The 25,447-nt window shown below is 39.9% G+C and overlaps 1 long non-coding RNA gene across 2 annotated transcripts in view; it reads left to right on the forward strand.

Moving 5' to 3' along the window:
* The first annotated feature begins 15,743 nt into the window (after positions 1–15,743).
* The window catches only part of LOC125168578 (uncharacterized), a 32,666-nt gene continuing 22,962 nt past the window's right edge, over positions 15,744–25,447 (forward strand). For both annotated transcript variants that reach the window (XR_007153207.1, XR_007153206.1), the window contains exons 1-2: positions 15,744–15,981; positions 17,093–17,209. This is a non-coding gene — a long non-coding RNA (uncharacterized LOC125168578). The remainder of the gene's footprint in view (positions 15,982–17,092; positions 17,210–25,447) is intronic.

Genomic DNA, 25,447 nt, shown 5'->3' on the forward strand with positions numbered 1-25,447 from the left:
TTTCATGCACTATTTTCCATGATTAGAGCATAGTAAGTGGTACACAGTGGGTCTTTAATAAATGTTGATTTGACTGACTCTTAGAAATGAACATGTTATGACACCTGTGAATGAAGAAATATTTGCAGCTTGTATGAAATGACACTGAGTTCTTTTTCTGAGCATTTGAAGTGCCTATAATTGTCATTTCTCATGGCATTTGCGGTAGCATATATTAGTCACTCCTTGCATTCCGGGCATGTGCCATTCGGAACGCTGATCTTGTGTGGTTATGAGCATGAAATTTTATTTCCCACTTTGACATATTTGTGCAGTGCATGTTTCTTTTTCTTTTGCTTATGTCTGCATCCTTAACTTCAGTTACCTTAAATTGTCAGTAATAAAGAAAGGGAAGGAATGTGTGTCCGTGTAGAGCCGGTGCCTGTCGCACGGCTCTTCTGAGCAATTGCTCAGTTGCTTATTTTTAGCTTTTATGTTTCATTGTTGACTTTTCGCTGTCTGTGGGGAGAGTGATAGCTAGTGATGGATGTATACAGTGAAAAACACAGAACTCCTCCTCAGCTCTACATTTTGACAGATTGTAAACGTAGGCTGTAACACTTGAAGAACATATTTATCCCTCGCAGTGCAGTGTGGAATGGTTATCCTGACAAGAACAGACTAGGGCACTGGCTAATTCTACTGTGATTTCACATACCAACTTGTGAAAGAAGTGATTTCCTATGGAAGAATAAGAATTAGCAAAATAAATTAATACCTTAATTTCTTTTTAGGTCACGGGAGTTCCATCCACAATACTGCTTCGTTATTGGGAATAAGTAATAAAACCATGCTCCTTTGGGTTTTTACCCTACCTTTCTTTGGAAGACCTCAAAGTGCTTTTCCAACATTATATCCATTAACTGCTGAGTGGTCTTTGCAGTGTGGCTGTGTCATCGAGTAGAACTGAGTGCAATTGATTAAGTAGCGGCACAAAGAATTGGCTTTTCACAACGCTTACTCTCTTCATGCGCTTGTGTTTAAAAGGGAAGTAAAGCAGCCTTGTTATGCTTTCCTTTATGCAGAAACATAAAAGCAGCATTCACTTTAAAATTTACATTTGAAAAAAACCTGCATATATTGTACTGACAGTCCTGGATCCCCCCCACCCACCCCACCCCCGCCTCATATTTTCCTGTTCTGTGTTTTGCTGCGTCCCTTGTTTTATGGTGCCCAATAATCACCTAGACTTCATTTTCTGCCTTGACCCACCCACTTTTAGGGCTTTCTGCTGGTGTAGTGAAGATATCCTTGTGTGTTTGATCTTTTTTCCAATAGTCTGTTTATGAGACAGTTACAGGAATGTGCAGCATTTTAAGGGATGAGATGCCTGAAAAGCATTTTTAATTTTTTGTAATTTTACTATGTGGGTGCTATTCACCATGTAGGATGCGTGTACATCTTGAATATACAGCAATCTGAGGCTGATTGTGTAAATATGAAATGCTAATGACAAGATACATTAAAATATGAGGCTGAAATTTTTTTTACATTGATTCGAAATTCTGGTGTAGCAAGATCTTTTGATTTTGTACATTTTCTCTCCCTTATTTGCTTGGCAAAGTCTAGACACAATGCACTTAACATGTTTTTCTTTTCACTAGAGCTCTTACATCTACCTTCGCTTTTTAAGAGTTATAAAAGGTAATTAGTTGGTTCAGCAGTGAAAAGGCTGCTTTTGCCTGTTTAATCTAGCTAACAGTTAATATCCCATAGACATTTGAGAGTGAGGAAGCACCAGTGTTTGTTGCGTGAGTAGTTCCTTCCATGATTTTTCCTAAAGACAGTGCTTTTTAAATAACAGGGTAGAGGGTAAATGATGCTCTGGGTTTATGGTAATCTGCTTTCTAGCCTGTCTTCTTTCAGGGCATTGACTTACACTGGATCCAGAAGTGCTGGTGTCACCAATCACGGTGGTAACTCTTGTGCCCCCTGCTCCCCTCTGACTATTGTTGAGTTTGTAAATGGGCCATTCACCAGGCAGGGAGGCATCTGCTCCGGCTTCCCTCTCCTTCACTGGCTCCCTGTGTGATGCAAGTTGTTTGGGACCGTTTTGGCTGATGTAGTGTAGCTGTGGAGGGAGGTCTTGCCTTCCTTAATGGAAGAACTTGTACCGCCATTGGATGTATTCTGCTTGGCATCTGCCCGCACAAAGTTGGAGAAAGAGTCCGCGCCATGATGGCAAGGGGGAGAAGAGAGCAAGCTCCCGCGTCTTTGTTCACGTTAGGCACCGTGTCCTCTGCTCCTTCTTCAATGACAGTAACTGATTGACTTCAGCACTGATGCTCTCCATAGTGTGAGGTGCCTCAGCGAGCCTGAAATGGCCTCTGCCTTTGCAGGGTGGGGGCTTGCGCTGTATTGTGCAAACTGTTGGCACCTCTCAGGCAGTCACTGTACTTTACGTCCTGCTTGTCCTAGATGGTCTTATCTGAGAACCAAAGTTCTTTTCTTTTCAAGTAAAGCATCATTTAAGTTGCAGCCACCATCAGGTTAAGAGAGAGTGCTTCTCTGATGGCCACAGATTTTATGAAACTGATGGTTCAATGTGGACATTGAACTATGAGTTGCCCCAAGGCCTGGCTCTCCTCTTGCAGCAGAGAACTTAGTACAGTAAGATCAGAAAAGTGATAGAAAAGAATTATGTGTAGATGACACAAAACCACATGGAGGAATAAGCTTTAACAATAAACAGGACTAGAAAACACATGCGGTATCTGCTCCCACTTTAAGGGAACTGTGGCCAAAGCACATTCTGTTCCATTTGATCCACAACAAAAACATGATAGATAATCCGGAAATGGCAAAAGCATTTTGTCTTGAAAAAATCATGCATTTGTTCAAAAGAAAAGCTAGGCAAAACTGTAGAAAACAAAGAAATCATATAGTTTGCGTAGGGAAGAATTAAAGAATAAATACATATGCTGGACACCTTTAGCCTCCACTGGCATATTTTCAAGAAGGGTAAAACTAACAAACCAAAAGACATTTCAGATTAACTAGCTATCATTTTTTCACAAGTTGTGGGATTCTCAAAAACACTTAAAGATGAGGGAAATGAGACTGGTCTAACATAGCTCGAGGAAGTTGGCATGGGCTGCGGTCTCAGCCTGGGTTTGAATGGAACTCCACTAGCTATGTGGCCTTTTGAAAATTAGTCAATCTGTGTCCCTGATTCTTCAACTGGAAAATGGAAAAGATATCTACCTCATGAGGTTTTTGAAAATATAGTAATGAAATAACAGCATTGAGCCTGACATATAGTAATTATTCAATATCCACCCCACCCCAAGCCATACTTAAAAAAGAATAAAGCATTTAAGATTTGTTTCTCTGTCTAGTGAAAGTAAGAGTAACCGTAGAAAAAGGCTAAAAACAATTTTCAGATACTTTAAAAAGGATAGACTCATAAAGCTGGTCTGAATTTACAAAGGAAAGTAGTCTTAGCGGGTAACCTAAAAAGAGATAAGCCTGGTATATTGAGTCTTAATAAATCCCAAATGAGATTTAATAACCAAATCTTTTTGTCTTTCACCCCCTTAGTCTGGAGGGGATGCAAAACCTTGGTGCTTGTGTGCACATCTTGCTAAATTAGACACCAGGCCTCTCTTATGCCCATTTCTTTTCTACAAGACGTACATCGACCATATACCCATGAAAAGAGTGACAACTTGAGTATACATTTCAACTTTGGTATGAAAAAGAAAATAAAAGAAAAAAAAATAGTGTGGCAATTTACTGACACGCATTTAAAAACAATTTTTTAGCCCATGTTATACACCCTTATAATATCTTCATAGGCAAATTTTTAAAACTGATCCAATAGGGGCGGCTGTGGGGCTCAGTCAGTTAAACGACTGACTTCTGCTCAGGTCATGACCTCACAGTTTGTGAGTTCGAGCCCCACATCAGGCTCTGTGCTGACAGCTCAGAGCCTGCAGCCTGCTTCAGATTCTGTGTCTCCCTCTCTCTCTGCCCCTCCCCAACTATTCTCTGTTTCTCTCTCTCTCAAAAATAAATAAAAACATTAGGGGCACCTGGGTGGCGCAGTCGGTTAAGCGTCCGACTTCAGCCAGGTCACGATCTCGCGGTCCGTGAGTTCGAGCCCCTCATCAGGCTCTGGGCTGATGGCTCGGAGCCTGGAGCCTGTTTCCGATTCTGTGTCTCCCTCTGCCTCTGCCCCTCCCCCTTTCATGCTCTGTCTCTCTCTGTCCCAAAAATAAATAAACGTTGAAAAAAAAATTTTTTTGATAAATAAATAAAAACATTAAAAAAATTTTTTTAATAAAACTGATCTAATAATGCAGCTGTCAAGTCATCTAACTGTTTGGAAAGTTCTTTCCAGGACCGATTATTTACCACTGTGTCCCTTGGGAGATCACGATGAAAGGAATTCTATCAGAGTTCATACTGACTCCTTTTTGAGAAGGGCTCTAAAGAGTGACTTGTTGATGTCATAGAAAGCATGTTGCATCGCTCTCAAGTGTTCAAACCGCGAGTAAGAAGGAGAGTTCCCGGAGAATTTAGAAGAAGGTTTGTGAACATTTGGTCAGCAGAAGCGGTCAGGAACACACCGTCTCAAGTTTAAGGTAACCAAGTGCCAAGAACCAGTCATGTGCTACTTGCTGTTTTAAACCGAGAGTGATTCTGGGATGGGCAAGAATGAGCCTGCATTCCCAATATTGCCAGATCGCCAAAGTGCTGACTCGGGTTCTAGGATTCCCAATTAAGGAGAAATGGGAAGACTGGAGAAGAATCACTTAGCTTAGGGGTTTTTGTTAGGAATAATTCAGCAGGTAGGGAAGTTATAGGGGACGGATGTCTTTGGTCATGTGGGCACTAGTCAGAGTCACCATCTAAACCAGGTAACAAGAGTTTAACTTGGATGTAAGGAGAAGGATATGAAGATGGTTTTGCATTCATTCAAAAATGTGTTCCTTGGATTTCCTTGTGTCTAGCACCTGGTGATTTGGGCTAGTGCAGGACCTAAAATCTTTTTTGGAGTAGTGTGATTATATACTGAAGCAATTAGTCACCATGATAAAAACAATGTTTATCAACAGTTACTCAATTGGTCCGATCATATGACACAAAAAGCAGAGCTTCTTGTTATGGGTTATCGTTGGAAGGAGGTGAAACGTATTGACAGAATGTAACAGAGGCCGTGTCTAAGAAGCCAGGACCTGAGGTAGGTCTCAGTCACATCGGAGGGGTAATTGTCCAGGGAGAGCACAGAATCAGCTTTGGAAGGCTTTTAAATAGAAACCTCTGGGTGGGGTGTGGGTTCTGTCTGAAGAAGAACAGAAGGGCACCCGGGAAGACAGTCTTTTTAAAGTTCCTCCTAATTGTAATATTTTGTGTATAACCTCCAAACAGAATCAACAAAAACAACACTCTAGGCCTCTCCTCTCCCCCTTTGGACATTGTTTCCACATTGATTTTTCTGTGCATAAGAGGAGGTTTTCTGTGGGGAGTTCCTGTTTGGGCCTTGTTTAGGTGACTCTGGGGATGCCTGTAGGCTCTGGGTGAGTTTCCTCTCCTACGATGTTTTTGTTTCCCTTGGGTCACAAAGCAGTATCCTGAGCTGTATTTATAGCCACTGGGGAACCTGTAAAACAGCTTGCGGCTTTACAAAATGAACTCAGAGACAGTCATTGAGGCCCGTGGACAGTCTTAGAATAAACCACCCCCGGATGTTGTTACCTGCTCACCCTTGCTCACTAATGCTGCCTCAAACTATCTTCATAGGAGTTTTTACTTCATGCCTTTGAGTAACAATGCTACCTACCAACTCTACTTTGAGGACTGTGAGAAGGCTGCCTTCCCATTGAGACCACCATATTTGTACATTCTTTTTGTCTACTTCATTTTCCCCTTAAAGTATCTACTTACTGTTTTTTTTTTAATTTTTATACAAAATGTATTCATTCAAAAGATAGTTATCCCAGACTCTCGACTAGGGGCTGCAGAGTAGTAGATGAGTGAAATACTTTGAGTTCAATAATTACTTTTGTTTCTAAATATTCCATTTTTTTAAACTGGGTAAACAATAAGATCTTTTATTACTCTTTAATTTTTGTCTAATGTATTTCTGTAACGATTTCTTTCCTCCCTGTGGAAAGGGAGAAGATTTACGGAAAGTGGGAGTTATTACCCTGCCTCTAGTTAAGAAATAAACGTCCTGTTTGTCAGTCTATACTTCCCTTCAAAATAAACAGATGCGTTTTACAACTGAGGGAAGAAATGCACCATTCCATTCGAGTAATGAAATAAGTTCTAGCTTGAAGTAGAAGTTGGATATTTCCTATTTTTCACTTTTATAATATTGAATACCTTTTGTAAAGCAGTAAGCAGGTCAGAGCCTGGAATGCTAGGTCTGTACAAACAAATGTGACACAGTTCTTATAAGTTCCATGTTTTAATAGCTGAAAGGCATTGCTACCTTTTACTTTTTTTTGGAATAGTGAACTGGAAACAGTAGCTGCCAGAAAAAGGGAGGATAAAGGCATGAAACAGAGATCCCTGCTTACCTCTCTGTTTCTTTGGATTAAAACTTGTCTTAGATATCACACACACATTTGGGACCTCCCTGTCAAATGGGTAGAGGTCAACATTGGGAGTGTCCCTTCCTTGGCAGATGAGCCAATAATTGTTTTCTAGTCTTAAATAAGTTTAAATTGGTCTGAATGTAACTCTTAATTTCAATTTTATAATAGGAGACAAACGTGGTTTATCCAATGGATTTTTTGCTTAGTTACAAGATCATAGAAACTGATCTCACATATCTACTAAATATGTCTCAATCCATGATTCCAGGTCAGAATCTTTGATGGCCTAAAAATTCTTACTGAAGACGTCTTTTAGTGTTGCCCAGTTGATGGTCCGTTATAAAAAAAAAAAAAAAGTTTATATCTCTTATTTGATGAAGACCTTGATTTTGGGGGAAAGATTAAAAGGTTGCCATGAAGAACATTGGTGAGATTGGTACACTAACAGAGGGATATTTCCATGTAAGCTATTCTGTGTACTGTGTTCACATTCTAGGGCCACACGTCTCTCTTAAGAGTTTGTCAAGTTCCTTATAGGTGGCACTTGAGCAGTTTACTAATGTTGCCATTTTCCTGTGGGCCATGCTAATATTTATTGATTCGCAACTACACCAAGTTATATTACAGTCTTTTATTATGCCACCATACCAATGCAGCTACGAATTTTGTTATTGTGAAATATAAAATGTTTCCCAGAATTTAAAATTTTAATTTTATTGCAGTCTTTATTATTTTAAGTTTGTAAATAAGAAGTTAGTATTTGCATACTTTAGTGTGACCGAGACATTTCTGTAATAATGTCTTGAATTAAGGTTTGACCTCTATTTTCAGAAAAAGGCATAATGGCTTTTGTGATCTAATTGCTTTTTAAAAAATTAATAAATTTTTTTTGAGAAAATTTTAGGTTCATAGCAAGTTTGAGTGGACTGTAGGGTTCCTATCTACTCCCTGCCCCCATGCTTGCACAACCTCACCCACACTATCAGCATACCCCACCAGGGTGGCTCTGTTTGTTACTCTGATGAGCTTACACTGGCGCATCATTACCACCAAAATTCCACATTTTACATTAGAATTCAGTCTTGGTGTTTCACTACCCTAAGAATTTTCTGTGCCCTGCCTATTTATCCCTCCTCCCTAACCCTTGGCAACCAGTGATCTTTTTATTCTCTCCATAGCTTTGCCTTTTCCAGAATGTCATATGGTTGGAATCAGACAGTATGTAGTCTTTTCAGATTGGCTGCTTTCACTTAGTAATATGCATTTACGTTTCCTCCCTGTGTTTTCATGGCTTCGTAGTTCATTTCTTTTTAGTGCCGCATAATAATATCCCATTGTCTGGATGTACTGGTCTGTTAATTATCTGTTTATTTTTATTTTTAGTTCTAATTGCTATTGTACATTTTGTTGATGTGCATATTCTCAAGAAAAATAGGTGGATCGATCCATGTGATGCAATAACTAAAATGTAGCAACTTCCAACCTAGCATGAATTTCACCTATGTGATATTGGGCTTGTTTCACCTTTGAGGAGAAGATTCCTGGAAAATATTACATGATTTCACAATTGGAATCTAAGCACAGAAAGTTCTGAAGGCAGAGAGGATATGATCCCCAAATTTAGTGATTCTGTAGTATTTTTTCTTGCTGAGCACTGATTTAAATACACATTGATAAAAAGTGCTAATTACATTATTACTGATTCAGGATAGAAAACCACCTTCTGTTACTGGTTTATATGACTTTACATTTACCACTGCTGCCAAGAGAAAGGAAGTTTCGGGATTGCACCCTGTCATAGTCAATGGTGCAAATGAGCTAAAAGTGAATATAAGATCTGGATCATACAGGAACTCTGAATTTTGAATAGAAGGATGACCCATGGTAATGCATAGGCTGAATGAGCACGTAGTAGATATTGGAGTAGTAACACTGATAATCACGCTGGGTGAATGGGGAGATCTGACTGATGATCAATATCTGGGAAACATTTTGACATTTTCACGTGCACTGACTGCCCTTTGCTTTGTAGCTGCAGCAACCTGCGGAACCGGGGCATTGTTGCAGAGCTGAAGGTGTGGTTGTGGAAAGAATATTGGGTTAGATTAAAATTAATGAGGACTGTGTTCTATACCAAATCTTCCCCTAATGAGCTCTCAGATCAATGTCAAGTCACAAGTTCTCTCAGCCTTCAATGTTGCGTCTGGCAGATGGTAATAGTAATACTCATTTTACTTATTTTCACCAGGTTATTATAAGATTCATTCATTCCTTCATTAAAACCACAAACACTATGTACCAGGGCCATAGGCATGACAAGGTAATAGGTGGAAATCCACTCTGCAGAACTGAAGAGTTTTTGAAGGCTGTGAGATATTTTATTATTTTTAAGGCCAAATCAGTTCTTTGTGTCAGTATATCAAAGTAATCGACACTTCTAGATCTCTGCCAATCATTGAACTATATTCATAGACAGTTATTTGACTAAAACTTACAGTTGGGATGGTCTTTAGCCCTTCTGCCTCTGAGAAGATAGAAATGAAGTATTAGGCTCTAATTCTTTTGTTTAGACACCCTGACCACAGAACAAATTGCGAATCCATCTTTTCAGCAGGCTTGCCAATCTGAGTTGAACGCAGACCATTCTCCTTCAGAACAATTTAACTTCGAGTACCGAGAAAGTATTAAGTTATGCATTTTTTTTCCACAAAAATGGAATTTGAATATAGCATTTGGAAAGATGTTTCCCCCAGCAGAAAAGGTCCTGCCATCTACATTATTGTATTTCTCTTGGAGAATCACACTTCTCCAGCTTTCCCCTCCCAAGTGACTTTCCTCACCCACATAACCATTCTTTTCCTAAATACCACTTATCATCTCCCAGAAAAAAGTAAAGATTAAAAAAAAAACATGTTCAAGGTACATCCAAGATTTCATAGCAATATTTGGTGTTCACAGTGCAAGATAAATCTGACTCTCAAGTTTTTTGGTCTTCATATGGCATCCGAAACAGTTGTTCATATTCACACATTTATGTTTTACCATATGCATACTGTGTGCAACTCTGTTGTTTTAAAATATTTTATTGGTTTTCCTTTATATCTTAAGTTTTGATGGGTGTCCTTGAAGAACTTGCATGCCAAAAAAAGTAAATGTGAATGATTCATTCATTTTGAATATATGAAACGATTTTGGGGAGTTTTTACCCTTACATGGAGCACACTGTTCTCAGCAGAGAATGTACTTTGTATTTCTGTTCAGTTCACAGCTGGATGCTAGAGTTGTATTAATATTGTTAGCCTGTACCTTCTACATCCCATGTTTACTTTCGTGAGTTATTTATATGTACTAGACTGTCCTGAGTTTTTGGTGCTTGTGAATGGTGGTCAATAGTTTTACGGATTTCACTTATGGGGACAATTTAATGTAACATGGCTTACAATCTGGTCTTCCTTTAGAAGACCTTTAGTCACAAGAAGGCTTTCATGGGCAAATTCATTGTTTCAGGCCAGACTTGTTAGTTGTAAGGTAGGAGCTGCCCCAAACCTGTCCCATCACTTCATGGGCATTTCTAGATCTGGCTGCTATTATATTTCTTCCTCCAACGTTTTCCAGCAGACAATCAATCCCTGGGTGGTCCAGAATTTCAAGAGAGAAGAAACAAAAAGTATTTTCTCCTACAAAAGGTTGAACTCTCATTTTAGAAACTTTGGAAATCTTCAGAACATTCCATGTAGGTGTCCCTGTGTTCCTCACAGTATGACTTATTGACTTATGGTGTCTTCTATTTAAGAAGCATGAATGTATCTCCAGCTGTTACCAAAACAAACAGCTATAGAATGTAATGACCCACCCCATTTCTAAAATTACTTCTGTTGATGGATAGTGTATAGGAAGACGTTTGGAAATTTTTTTAATTGTTAAACTTAAAAACTAGAATACCTTTCTACTTTTTGTAATGTCCCAGATTTCATAACACTGGTTTTAATGTATTATTGCTGCACTGTTACGTCTGTGTTTTACCTGGGCAAACTAGTGAAATATTTAATGTCTATACTCTTGTGATACAAACACCCTTGAAAATACATTAGAAAATATGAAATTGTTTACCTGTGATAGAGAATAGGTTTGTGATTAGAAGAATTATACTGTTTTTCTTGTACAAAGAATGCTTAAAGTGGAATTTCTGTCTCCCAGTGATGTTGGAAGCATATTTTATGCAGCCTAAAAACTCTTTCTGTATTAAATATTTAAATGCATGAGGATAAATTCGAATTGCTTTTTGTTTAAACCAGAAACATAGAAGAAGTATTAGCCCCAGTTTGTACAAAATGTCTGCTGCAACTGAACTCATGATAGTTCAAAACTGAAAATCATTCTAATTTTGTAAAACTGGTTTTATCAATAAAGTTTAAGCAGATGGCTTATATGTATATGTGTGAAATTTTTTTATGCTAAAAAAAGATACAGTTTTGCAGCATCAACATGCAAATTTTATGGGCCTGAATGATACTGCTTAATTTAGTATATACAGAAACCATTAACTCCAAAACCATGCCAACTGCAATATATATATATATATATATATATATATATATATATATATATATATATAAAATGATAAATGTTATATTTATGACCCCTATAATTTATTTTGGTTTTAGGATGCTCTAGACTTTTATGTTAAACACATATATGAATCAACGTATTTCAATTCAAATGATAAAGTGTTGAATATTGGGTAACTAAGGAGTTATATATACATAAAGATCACCTGAAATAATTAAATTGCATCTGAAGAGGATTCTGAGAAGGGAAAATGTAAGTATTGCTCTACAAAAGGGTAAGTAATTGTTTATCAGAGAGGCTTTTGTTTGGAGTTCTGGCTTCTCTGTGTATAACCAGTTTGAATAGGTTTATAAGAATCCAGTGCAGGAAGCTAGAAATACCAGGGCAGGGCTATTATGGTCAGACCTCCATAGCTATAAAAACATTGTTGATGTCCCCTAAACAAACAAACAAACAAACAAACATTCTCTAAATGTTACAGGGAAAATCTATTTTTACCATTTTTGCATATTGTATTAGTTGAAGTAATTAATGCTACTTGTTATAATAAACAACCCTAAATGTCAGTGAGTCAGCATAAGATAAGTTTATTTCTGACTAACATGCTTTTGCCCGTGCAGCTTTCTTTATTAGCAGCATTTCGGGGACTGAGAGCCATCCCAGAGTTCTTAGGGCCTCTGAAGGACTATATGGCCAATCAAATGAAGGAGGAAGAAAAAGCACGAGAATCAAATGTACGTTCAAGGAACCAGGCTTAGAGGGTGCTCACCACCTCTGTGTAAACTCCTTTGGTCAGAACGAGTCACATGGCTCCACCTATATTTAAGAAGGCTAGGAATGGTTCATTTGCGTGTACAGGAAATTGAATCCATTAGGATTCTTCTACACAGTATCTAGCACACAGTTTTCCTTTTTAAAAAACAATTTTATTTCAAATGTTGTAGCAGTGGTGATTATTTAAGGAAAACCTGCTAACTGTAAGCTTATCTGTTACTTCCTAACCCACGGTGGCACTAGAACATTATGGGCTGATTAAGGATTTTAGTTGCTCACATTAGCCATCGTAGAGCATTTCTACACTGTTTGGGGGTGCTTCTGCAAATAAAGATCACTTGAGTTCACATTTCCAGAGCCACAGGGCAGAGTTTGAGCTGACAGCCTGAGTATGGCGGAGCCTTTCTACGTGTGTATGTGCACTACATACATATGTAACCTGTTAAAAACACCAAAGCAAAGCATATAAAACTGTGAGCAAAAACAGAATATTGCAGAGGGAATAGAGTTTTAAAGTAAATCATCTGCAGAACCAAAAACTTGACAAAGGATTCCTATTTCTAACATTCCTTCAATAGAGATTTACCCATCTTTAAATGCGAAAATAATTGAGACAGTTATCTAGGACTATGGTTCTTAAAGTCTTTTGTAGTAATTTAAAAAAATCTTGAGTAACATTTTATTGATGAATTAAATCACATTATCTGTCTTATAAACTACATAGTGTCTTGACAGTTTCCCTAGGGTTTCTGTAGGGAGATTCAGAGACATGGCTCAAGAAGAAACTTGGGTGACAGTTCGGAGCACTGATGAATTTTAATGTGCATTCTACTACATAATAAAACATCTCATTCTTTTTACCAAATAGATAAGGAGTAGGAGACAGGATTAGCATTACATCTGTGGTCGTCTCAAGGAGGGACAAGATTCAAGGGTTGTCTTGAGGTGAGACAATTACAATTTAGATTAATTCTAAGGTGGACTGTATGGTATTTAAGTATTTAATTTTAAAATCCAGAATGTTTAGTGAAAGATGTGCTCTGATCTCCTGCCAGGAGGATTGAAGAATTTGTAAACTTATATGTGCAGACATAAGTAGTCCAGTAAAGATTAAACTCATACCTGTGCTCTATTTCTGGCTTTGCCACCAAGCAATTCCGTGATCTTGAGATTTCCCTGACCTTTCCATCATGTTTCCAACATCTATTATTTTTCTTGAGGTGGTCCCAGATGAGGAGGGGATTTGGCAATTATTTGGAGAGTTCTATTGACAACAGAAGAAGGTTTCCTGGTCTCTTCTGATCAACTAGACTAGAAGTACTGTCCATATTGGTCAAGTTAGCTAGCTGCTCCCCAACGAGGTTTTTTTTTAACTTTTAATTTTTTGCTCCATAGAGATACAGCCTGTGATGATGAAGGCTCCTTTTTACCTGAGGTAGAGGAGCATTTTAAGGAAAGATGAAACACATCAGAGGATCCTACTTACTTTGGAGGACACAGAGAGAACAGAATTAGGAAAATATATAAAGAACTTTAAGGTTATTTCCCAATGCCAGTAAAATCCAGGTTGAGAAATTTATAAGATGCCGTAAGAAGAAAAAGAAGTTGCTGTAATTGACATAATGTCTCATTAAGGGGAGAAAACAATGTCCTATGTAACAGGCTTTCCCCTCTCCTTTATAGGACAGCAACTAGCTGCTACCCTCAGGCTTTGTAAGTTCACCAGCTGATAGCTACATAGCTAAGGAAAAACCAGGCACCTTGAGCCAGACAGGGTGGCTCCATCCATTCACATGTGCCTATGCTTACCTCTGATGGACGAGGCCCTGGGTGCTCAGCACTGGAAACACAGTGTTAACAAGGCGGCACTAGCCGGAAACCTGGTGTGGTGATTCTGGTGAAACGGGGCCAGTAAGGTGATTTGGGAATGTAATTACGAGGCTAACCTAGCCAGTGGGAAGCTGTGAAGGAAAGCCACTGACGAGGAAATGGTGTTTAAGCTGTGACTTGAAAGCTGAGTAGCAGTAAGCAGGTAAGAGGGAGGCACGTGAAGGAAGCAGAAACAGCATGTACAAAATACCTGAGACAAGTGAGAGCCTTCCTCATTCAAGGGAACAAGAAAACTAGTGTGACTGGACCTTGAGGTGTAACTGGCAAATAGAAGTGTAAGATATTTAAAGGGCACCTGTGATGATTTGATCTACATCGCTGTGGGATTCCTATAGTCAGGTTCATCATTAGCGCAAGGTGATTGGCTTTTCAAATGTTTGGGCTAACAGATTGTTAACTCTAAGTTTGGTCATAGGTGTTCAGTTGGTAATGGGTGCCTGAGGAAGCAGGGCCAATGAGATTTGTAGGGCCACTTTGTGTAGCCCCTTCAGCCTTGCAAAATATCTGCCATTGCAGAAGTCAACATGACACTGCACAGCAGCCCTGTCCTGGCTCTGAATACAGCAACTTTTCTTTTTAATTGATTCCCAAGTGGTGCTCTCTTCCTTCCAGGCCCTGGCCTGACCCTATAGGGAGTCAGGGAAGTGGTATATATCCTTCTTCAATGAGATTCCCTCTCTGAGGGATTGCCTCTCTGCTTTGGGAAAACTTTTTCTACTGCATCTGTCATTTTCCCTTCTTTAATTTGGCTCACTGGCTGCCTGAATTTGTCCACTTTGACCTCATCATCCCTCCCTGACCAAAGAATAACAACTCCATTGAAAAACAGCAACAACAACAAAAAGCCATGATTAAGAAAGAAAGAAAGAAAGAAAGAAAGAAAGAAAGAAAGAAAAGAAAAAGCTTACCTTGAGTGCACTATCAGAGATGATACAATCAATCCTTTGGGTGAACTTATACTAAAGTGTAAATGACTGAAACATGAATACCTTCTCCCGTCTCCTTTGTGAAAGGTATCTTCTCTTTTGTATAGAAAAGAAGCTTTAAAGAAGCTTACAAATTAGCCTGAGGTTTTAATTAGCCATTGGAACAAAAATGAAGACTTTCTAACTCATAAAGGGAATATCTGAGACCACAGGGTCATTTTTTCTGAAATCCTTGGCACAGTACCAGTAGGCAGTCATAGCCAGTGCTATAAGGAATGAGACTCTGGTCTGATTTTCATGGATTAGATTCAAAATCTATCAACTGTTCAAACCTGAAGACACAAACTGCAACACGCTGGGGAGGAGAGCCCCAGAAGGCACAAGTTCCTATTATAGTCCCCATCCCACACCCCTCACCCCAGGCCATACACATACTCCTCCATCTCTCCCATTGCCAGGGTCCTGCCCCAGGGTGCAGAGCATGCCGGTGGGCCTCGGTGTTTTAAAGGCACCAACTTATGCTGCTTCCTCAGCCACTGAAAGCACCGCCCACTCCCATTCCCAAACCTGATCACCTCGGGCGACACCGAGCTGTGGCCTGCACCGAGTGACCTGCCTGGGGAAGAGCGGCCCCCATCACCTGCCCAGGCCCTCGGAAGCAGGGCCCCAAGGCCCAAGCGCAGAGCTGCGGCTCTCACCGACCCGCAGCTCCCCAGCCTTTCAGGACCCAACGTCGGCAAGGAAAGGACCCCCCCAGCCCCCCCCCCCCCCCCCCCCCGTTTGGGACTCTTTGTTCGCTGCGCTTCCTCGTTCCTGTTCTCAAATCTAGCTCCCAGCAGCCCCCGCCAGCGCATCCGACCTACAGGAAAGTTGCTCCTGAGCTGTGGAGGGGCGTCATCGCCTCCTAGCAACGCTCCTAGCAACCGGGTAACATCTGCTCCCTCTGGTCCAATGCGAGCGGAGAACAGCTGCGCGCCCGCCTCGCGTTCCGAACCCGGAGCCGGAGGCGAGAGGCGCTTCAGAGACTGGAGGGACGGACCTGCAGGAGCCAGGGCTGCCCGCCGAGCTGCAGTTGCCGCTGCTGCCGCTGTCGCTGTCGCGCTGCCGCCGCCGCCGTTGCTGTCAGCGCTCGAGTGAAGAGTGACAGCGCCGCAAGAGCGGGAGGGAGCGCCGAACCCCGCGAACCTACGAAACAGGTGCATGCGCCGATCTCCTGGCCAGTGGACCCAGCTCGCAAGGTACGTCTGGACTCATCCAGCCATGTGCCTTTCTCTGAGGCTCAGAAAAGACCCCGTTTCCTTGAGGGTGAGGATAGGGACTGTTCTGGGATCCTACTCCGCTCCCGGTCATTGAAAAGCGTCCAGGTGGTGGTCCCGAATTACCTGGCTTCATATTTTAAAAATCATGGAATTGGTTCTTGAGGATTCCCCTGCCCATCGATACTAGGTTTGTGTTCGGAAGTTTTCAGCCCTCCGTGTTTTTCCTTTGACTTCGCTGCTCGTGTGTGTGGCGAGGAGAACGGGGAGCAGTAAGCCTGCGGTTAAGGCTAAAATGCCATCGTGCAGCATGGACTAATTGAATCAACACGTATGGAGAGCAACAATCTTTTTAGGTCCTGCTCTGGAAAGGGTCCATTTGGCCGGGAGCAGCCGTTCACTGTTACTCAATCTCCTGAAAAGTAACCATAGTAACTCACCTCTCTTTTGATGGGATCCTCCTCATTGGCTGCCTATCTTCCTTTGGAAAGCTCATCTCTCTAAATATAGAAGATGATGAGATCTGTAAGCATACATCCATGTAGAAAAGGTGCAGTTAAACATGGCCCTTTAAAGAAAAACTATCTTCAAAGAAGAAGTACCATTTGGCTATTTCAAATCTTGGGAGAAATCGTGTGTAGTGCAGAGAATGATTGAGTTGCTGTTTTGAGTTAACTGATGGATTGTAACTTTAGAGAGAATGTATCTTGAAATTATACAACATCTGGCATTTAAAAACAAATTAAGTACATCTGACCCCGATTTCAAAAGAAAATCAACCTACCGATAACATCCCCCAAATAATCTGCCAGTAAATAATTGGAGAAATTGGTTATTCACTTTTTTCCAAATTTCTTAGGATAGCTAAGACTCCTTCTGTTTAAAATTAAATCTGGAGAACACGAAAGTAATGGTATGTGCTTGAAGGTTAATCTAGTTAATTCATCTGGTCCAGAACAGCTCCACCTTGAACATCTTTCATAGTGTCCCCCTGCTGCATGTGCTCTCCTGACTTGATAACCAGTTCAAATCAGCGCAGTCCTGGCTCTCCCCATGTTATTTTGCATCTGTCTCCGTTGTTTCACAATCTCAGGTTGCCATTCATGAGCCCGAGGCTGTGAGAAATGCTCGCTGTGCAAAGGGGAGCTCTCACCAGATTTTCTGAAGCTGTCCTAGAAATACACTTTTCAGATTGATTCAGCTTTACCAGGTAATCACTAGCTTAAAAGAAATTACTGTTTAAATATGTATCCAAAGAAATAAATGCTAATGTAGCATTACCATAACTCACAAGATCAATATAAGGGGTTGTTTATATAGATGGTTGCTGGGTAAACGTCGATAAAGGTTTTCCGTAGAGAGGACATTTGTGGGCTGGCAGATTTTCCTAAGACCCAAGTGAATAGGGTGGGCCAAATTAGGTAGCCTGCCTTGGGGAGCATGTCAAGCGGAAGCCCTATGAGCAAACTGGTGCATGTCTGAATGAAAGAAATGAAAAGGAGTCTCCAAGTCGCAAAAGGAGATCTTGGTGATTTTTTTAAATTTAATTTGCACTAAGGTCATGAGGATAGAAACTTAGGAGTATTAAGCATCTGAAACCAAATTTTCAAGTCAGAATACATTTAATGAGTGCTAAGCTCTCCAGTGGTGTGTTTAACTTTCACATGTACAGTTCCTGTAGGTAACCGGCCTAGCAAATTGCAATCAAATTCATGAAAATACAGCAGGCTGCATTTCTTCCCTCATTTTACGTCTCTTTGTAAAAGTAAATAACTGAGCGGTTTTATTTAGAAACCTGTTTGAAAATTTATTCTGGTCTAATTGTAGGTTTTTTATGATTATCATGAGACTTTAAAAGTACTGGTGTCCATAGTCACTTATTGAAATACCTTTGGTAATTTTAAACATTAAAGATGACCACTAACACTATCATTTGCCTTTAGTACCACGACACCTTTTTCCTTTCTCCATTATAATTACTATATTTTATGGTAAGCAGCAAATCCAAGGAGACCAATAAGATTTACTGTCATCTGCGATGAGATGTATGTAGAATTCTAGCCATGCTATCAATCTGAGGAAAGTTTGAATAAGCCACAAGTATTGGTTCATGCATATGCATTAGTCTTGTGCATTCGTAATTTATACACATCCTATCTCTTATGTAATATGCATAGGAGTTTAAAATCATTCAGTGCCCTTTAATTTACATGAAAAGGCCTGCCTTTTCATTGAGACCACTATTGCAATCAAGAAGGTCAAGTGAAAAGGGTTCTTAAATTTTAATTTTGATTCTATCCTGAATGTATAATGTGCAGAATATATCCTGTACACTTTTGATGAACATATCTGTTTGAAGTCATTCATCAGAAAATTTTATCATGGTAATTAGCTTTAAATAAATGAAACTAAATCAAATGGTATCATTATAATATAAACGCTTAATTCTAGGGCTATTGGTAGATCCTAAGGAAGAGTGTAAAAAAAAATTCCACAGCTTTGTAGTTCAGGATATAGTCACTCTTGTCGATGGGATTGCCAGCTGTACTTGTACGTACAGTGAGTTCTAAAAGGGGGATGTCATTCGGGCTATAAGGCTTAGATCAAGCTGAGATCAAGCAGGTTAAAACTGAAACCGTGTTCCAATTTCAGTTTTTCCTCATATATTCTATTTGGAAGTGTTTATGTGTCTACGAACATTCCATGTTTAATTTTATGCCATGTTGCTTTCCTGGGATTTAGAAGATGCTTTGAAACATGGAGAAATGTTGAAAGGTTTGATCAAGATGCCAAAGCCCTGGGCTCTGCACTGAGGACTCATGCCAGCTGGCTTTAGCTGTCAAAACACCGACACCCTTACAATAGCTCTAAAGCTGAGGCATAACCAGTTTGGATTGCTCTATTTGTCAAAGCAATATGCTTCAGAAACCTAGAGAAAGGTGAAATAAAATAATATTTCAGAAGCAGAGGGGTAAACTGACCGTAGGCATTCACAACTAAAACTGAGGAAGAAGTGCACCTTCCATTCTGGGGGGAGCAGCTCCGTGTCAGTCCCCCCCCCCACCCCCAATCTTTCTAAGAAGTTGTCTGTTTAGCTAGTGTCAATACATTACTTTAACATTTCCCCTTTTTGGGCTAACACAAGTATTTCTAAAATTTTTCCTGATTACATTTATGTTAACAGACTAGTAACAGAGCCATCTAGTTTGTTGCAATATTTCTCACTGGGGGTCATAAGGGGATATTAATAAAAAGGACTAAAGGCTTGCTAGTATTATGTTCAGCATTATGATATAGCTTTATCACTAGAATTTTTTTTTAAGTTTTTTTTCATCTTATACTGTGCAGCAAAAAGTCTTCTTGGCAGGTAGATACAAGAGTCTTCTAAGTATCAGTGATGCTTAGAAGGGGAGGAGGGGTAGGTTTGAAGCTGGGAAATCCCCCCTGTGGTGATGTATCAGAGTAGGTATTCTTTTAAAAACCATTATTAAAAGGGAGCATGGGCTACAAACATCAAGAAAAGTTGGGGATGTTGCAAAGAGAATCACAGCTCAAGAGCCTCAAGTGTCTATTCTGTCTGCATGGGCTACTTGCTTTACTGCTCTGTGGCTCGTCTCCCCATATCTGATGTGGGGCATAAATCTAGCTATTAACTTAAGCAGAGTGCTGGGGTTGAACACAATTCAATTTAACAAAGCACCAAAGTTTTAGAGGAAAGGGAACCTGTGAATGAGGGACATTTCACCACCAGAGTAACTCTGGGTGGTGACACAAATTAGGCAATACAAGCGAAGGCAGAGAATCACCCCACTCTGGGACAAATTGTCCTATATTCTTAGTAAAGTTAATGATTAGTCCATCTTATGTTTTTCTACAACCCTTCTGGGGTACCTGGCTAAATGTTGTTGGTGATATACTCAAACCTGGTGGTGGCATCGAAGTGGAAGACAATGAGGGTGATATAGATTAAGTATTTCTTCATAAGATCTCTGCAGTCCACATATGGGGGATTGAAAAGCCCTCCTCTCTGAGCAACAGACCTGGGTATCTAAGGAAGTTATAACATCTCCCGAGACATCTCATCAGTAAGATATTTCTTGGAACCTATATCTAGCAATGTGAGTGCTTTGCCAATTTTCTTTCTGATTCATTCCCACTTTCCAAGGTGTAGTAAAAGGGAGCATCATCCTTTAAAACAAGGAATGGGGGTGCCTGGGTGACTCAGTCAGTTAAGTATCCAACTTGAGCTCAGGTCATGATCTCGCGGTTCATGGGTTTGAGCCCCATTGTCGGGCTGTGTTGACAGCTCAAGCCTGGAGCCTGCTTCAGATTCTGTGTCTCCCTCTCTCTCTCTCTCTCTGCTCCTCCCCTGCTTGCTCTCTGTCTTTTCCTCTCAAAAATAAATAAACATTAAAAAAATTAAAACAAGGAATGCACTTCTGAGGGGTGGTAAATCACTAAATTTACCCATGGAACTTCTTGCACTTGGTGTCTGTCAGTAGGGCCAGATCATGGCAAAAATTAGGCTTTGGTGCAGCAACTAAGGTAACTTCATGAAGGTAACTTATGAAATGGGATATGACCAGCCATGTAGTAATGCTCTCTTTGGTTCAGAGGTCATCAGCAGTGGAACAAGATAGGCTGTGGAAGGGTGGTGTTTTATTTATTATTCCATATGTACACTTGGGGCTATCCTGAGGGACGTGGAATCCAGTCCCAGACACTGCTTCTGGTCTTGGGAAACTTCTCCTTCTTGTTAGTATCCCTGGAAGTTCCTAAGAAACTTTGCCAGGAGCTACAACTTGTTGGTAATTCTAAACTGCCAGCAAAGTCAATCTTGTGCTTGGAGTGGGTGATAAATCTGTAGAAACAGATTGTTCCATTGATTGATTTGGAGCTAAAAACTGCCACTGAGTTCTGCTCCATAGAATATATTATCTAGAAGTGTGCCAGGCAAGGGGTTATAAGGGACAAAACTGATGGAAAATTGCTATCACAAAACTCAAGGTCTACAAAAGGAGCAGTATTGCAGCCTTGAATGTTGCTTCCATCTACCTCCTTGAGCGCACTTGTGAATGTTTCATGCTACTGTGCTCAACACAAAAGAGAGGACAAATGTCCTGCTCTAACACGGTACTGCTTAATAGGACACATATTTATGATTTCAAAAATGAGATCACTACACTCACAACACCTAAAATTTATTGAGTAGAAAATGTGTGGAAATGTGACAAGCCCTGGCTGAGTAAGTGCTTTTAAAATATCATCTCCCTTAATTCACATACAACTCAGTGAGTTTGATATTGTTCCTCCATTTAATTGATGAGGAAACTCAGGCTCTGTGAGGTTAAAGTCACTAAGCAAATAAATTGTAGAGTTGGGATTTGAACTAGTGCTGTTTCACAGCACTAGAAAATCCTGTTGAAATATTTTAAGCCATGTAGCAAGACTGAAGAATGCAGCTAACAGGGACAGATGATACAGCTCTTTCTAAACAAAAATGGTTGTTGCCTTTAAGGAAGGACGTGTTCTAGCTCTGCGACTAGCAAAACATTAGGTAGTTAGGTAGGGACACGTACTTTCTAAGGCTCACGCCAGGCTAATGCCACGCAAAGGGAAATCAATGAGGGACCGGAAGTCGGGGCCCCGTGATTTGTACCCAAGTCAGCCGTTGATCAGTGGTTAGACCCCACCTTAGTCTCCCCATTGATCAGAATGTTCTTTTGTCTGTGGCTACAGAGGCACATCTACTAGGAGGATCTCAGCTCGGGTTTTGCAGTCTATTGAGCAAGGTGTTGTGGGGAAGAGAATGGAAACGTGGTTAAAATGAAGATATGTGAAAGCCATCACTTCTTCACCATCTCTCAGGCTTTGCAGGCTCAGACAAAGAATGGATCTCCATGACGGCCTTGTTCTTTTATTATTGTCTGTTCTCTCAAAGTGTTTGTAAATTAATTTGCTGATGATCTTTCCTTAATGTACTGCCCCTGGGCCGTGTACCTAATGAAATCACTTGTGCAGTAATAGGATTCCAGATGTCTGGAGGCAGGGGCAGAACAATAGGAGGAGCACTTGAGCAATCGTTTGTAATTACATTTGAAACATTTATTTTAAAAATGTGTATAAATTGTGCTGCTGGAACCCTAATGACGGGGGCGGTCATTCTGTTGCCTGACTTCTCATGTGTTTCTCCTTGAAGTTTTACACTGTGAAATGCGTTGGGCTGGACACAGGTATTTTATGTGTGAATATCCAAGCCAGAGTTAACCCTTTTACCTTTGGAGATAAATTTAGGCGCAGCCTAATTCTGTTTTGTAATTCATATGCTGTTCTCAGACCTCAAAACTGAAAATGAACACATAAAATCATTTTGATTTTTTCCTGTGTATCTCAACTTTCTGGATTGAGTTTGGCTTTTTAGTTACGGGAGAATGATATAAACAGATCTACGTGTGCTTGCTGGATCGTAACAGGCAAATTTCTTTGGATATCTGGAGTAACTTTAATTCTTCAAATGGCTATCTGGATGTTTCAAAAACAATTGACATTTGTTTCACCCCAAATGTATGACCAGTGGCAGTAAATTCAGAAACATTTTCTTGGAGTCGTCATAGAACCTGTACCGTATTTTTTTTTTTCTCACTTGATCATTTGAAATATTCTTTTGTAGTCTTTTAACTCCCAAATTACCATCTAGTATCTCTGGGAGGAAGGGTGGTAGAAAGAGTCTTAGGGTCAGAGCTAGGAGGCCAGGCTGGGATTTGTGTTTGTAGGATAGGTCTGTGCCTGTTGGCACTAATAAGAGTTCAGATTTGATTGAGTGCTTACTATATGCTTGGCACAGTGCCAGTCCCTTTCCATGAATTATTTCAACAATCCTATGAGCCAGTGATATTTCTTTCCCCACTTTAAAAATGAGACTTGTAACATGTTTATATGATTTTCTCAAGGCCACACAACTAAGAAAAAGCAGACCTGGAATTCAAACCCACTTCAACCTGACTTCAAAACCCAAACTCATAGCCACATAACTGATTGTAAATCACAGAACCTTTCTGAGCTACAGTTTCTTCATCTGTAAACTTTGGAGGCCAAATCAGGTAGTCAATAAATAAATTTCCAGCTCTGAATTTTTTGAGTTTCAATCCAGCCAAGAAAACAGATGTAGGAACTTATGTTTGCTATATATTTTAGCCTCAAAGTGGCTAAAAGCATCCTCCAAAAACATTTATGCCAAAAACATTGCAAATAGCTAAACAGCCTGCAAGGAGGTAATTGTCAAACCAATACCAGCTGTGAAAGCTTTTCAGCATTTCAACAACCCTTGGGGGTGTTTTTTAAGAGCAATAAACTAAGTGGCTAAGTGTGTTGCCCATGGAGCTGAGACACAAATCTGGACCCCTGAGAATTTACTATGTTTTCAGGGTGTAATACATTCTGTATCTGAGGCTCACTTCTCCAACACAGCCAAACTAGATCTTAATGAACCTTGGAGACATTTAGTATAATTTTCTGGTCTTGATCTATTAATTAAAAGTACCTTCCCCAGAGCATCACTTGGTTTAGTTGACGTTTGGTTTTCCAAAGCTGCCACCAGCCTTGCCTTGTGTCATTCATTCAAAAGTTTTCATTTGGTCTTAAATGCTACAGGTATTGCATTCCTTTGGAAAATAAAATGAGCAGATGTTAAAAAGCAAAATATACATAGACAAAAATGTTTGCTATGGTAAAGTCGTTCTTCTTCTTTCCAAGTCTTTCATCTATCCTTTCCTACTGTAATAATCCTTCGGGCCTTATGTATTTATTTATTTATTTTAAGTGACCTGTCCAGCTTTAATGCTAATAACAGTCACTGATACTTCTTAATGTGAACCCAGAATTTATGTTGAACAGTGACCTCATTCTTCCTTGACTATTTAGTTAAAAGGCACTCTGGCTTCGTTCATGATGCTACAGCATTAAAGCCAATGTAGCCAATGTTGCGATAGCAACACCACCACCAACAAAAATCAATCAAGCTGATTGCTTGGCATTCAGATGATAAGGCAATCAGTTGATGGGCCGAATGTTCTGCCTTTCTACTTGCTGTTGTAGTGCAACTGCCATGCCTGTCCAGTGCTCTCAAAATGTGGTCCCCACACCTGCAGGCTCAGGGTCACCTGGAAATTTGTTAGAAATGTAAATTTTCTGCTCCTGGTCCAGAGCTCCTGAATTAGACATTGTGGGGGTGGGACCCAGCAATTTGTGATTTGAAGAGCCCTTCAGATGATTCTGATGCTCTCCAACACTTGAGTTCCATTGTAGCGTCAACTAGTTAAACAGTTAAAAAAGAATTCAGTCACAATAGCTAATTGTCATCACAGAATATCCCAAAGCTTCATGTAATTCTTTGGTTAAATGCTTTCAAAATACATGAAAGAAAACGCAGTCTACTAAAAAGAAACAAAAACCCCCAAACCAAAAAACAGCCCCTGAGAAAACTGGATTCCTTAATGCTTTTTGTTTTCAATACAATCCATTTTGTTCTTTTTTCGCCCCAACCTTTTGAAATCTGTGAATACTCCATATAAATTGAGTTCTGCTTATTGAATTCAGAGACCACGTACATACAGTGGCAACTGTTGTTTTTGCTTCAGTTGTGAAAGATCATCGCACATTTGTCTCCTTTTAGGTCAGACACACCAGTGTTTAAAATTCTTACTGCCCTTACAGATCATGCCCATTCTAACTGAAGACTCTTGGGTTTACAATTCACACTGGTATCAATGAACATTTGGAATGCTTTAGGTGTGATTTTTGTAGCTTTACCTACTGGTTTAGGAAAACCATCCAGCAGCTACCAAAGTTGCAGGGAGTGTTAAACAGATGCCGCTAAATTGGAAGAAAAGTTAGAAGCAGCAGGTTCTTGAAGTACACATTCTTAATATATAAGATTTTTTTTAATTTAAAATGTCAGAGGTAAAACATCAAAAGTCTTAATCGTAAATTTATTTAACCAACACATTAATAAATTACTCATTTTGTGAGTCAAATGGTTTCAATACCTAGCAGTATTTGAAGGTATGGATTAAAAGTAAAATAATGATGTATAAATATGAACATTTATTTTGGTTCTGCCCCCTGAGGTTGAATGAGCATGTACTCACCAGGACTCAATTTGTATTCTAAATTCATTCAGTGTTTTCACTAGGAAGCTACTTGTCCTTTGCTTTTAAAGTTGAACTTGCCTCTTTTGTGTGATATGAGCACCACCTACAGTACATAGTAGGAACTCCCTTCAAACCAAATGCTTTCTGAAAATCCACTTCCAGAACACTACTATCCTTCCTTAAACAAGGCAGAATCCTCAATTTTTTTAATGTTTATTTATTTTTTATTATTTTTGAGAGAGAGAGAGAGAGAGAGCTAGAGAGGGGGGGAGCAGAGACAGGGGAGACACAGAATCTGA

Source organism: Prionailurus viverrinus, chromosome B3, assembly GCF_022837055.1.
Source record: "Prionailurus viverrinus isolate Anna chromosome B3, UM_Priviv_1.0, whole genome shotgun sequence".
NCBI classification, from domain to species: Eukaryota; Metazoa; Chordata; class Mammalia; order Carnivora; family Felidae; genus Prionailurus; species Prionailurus viverrinus.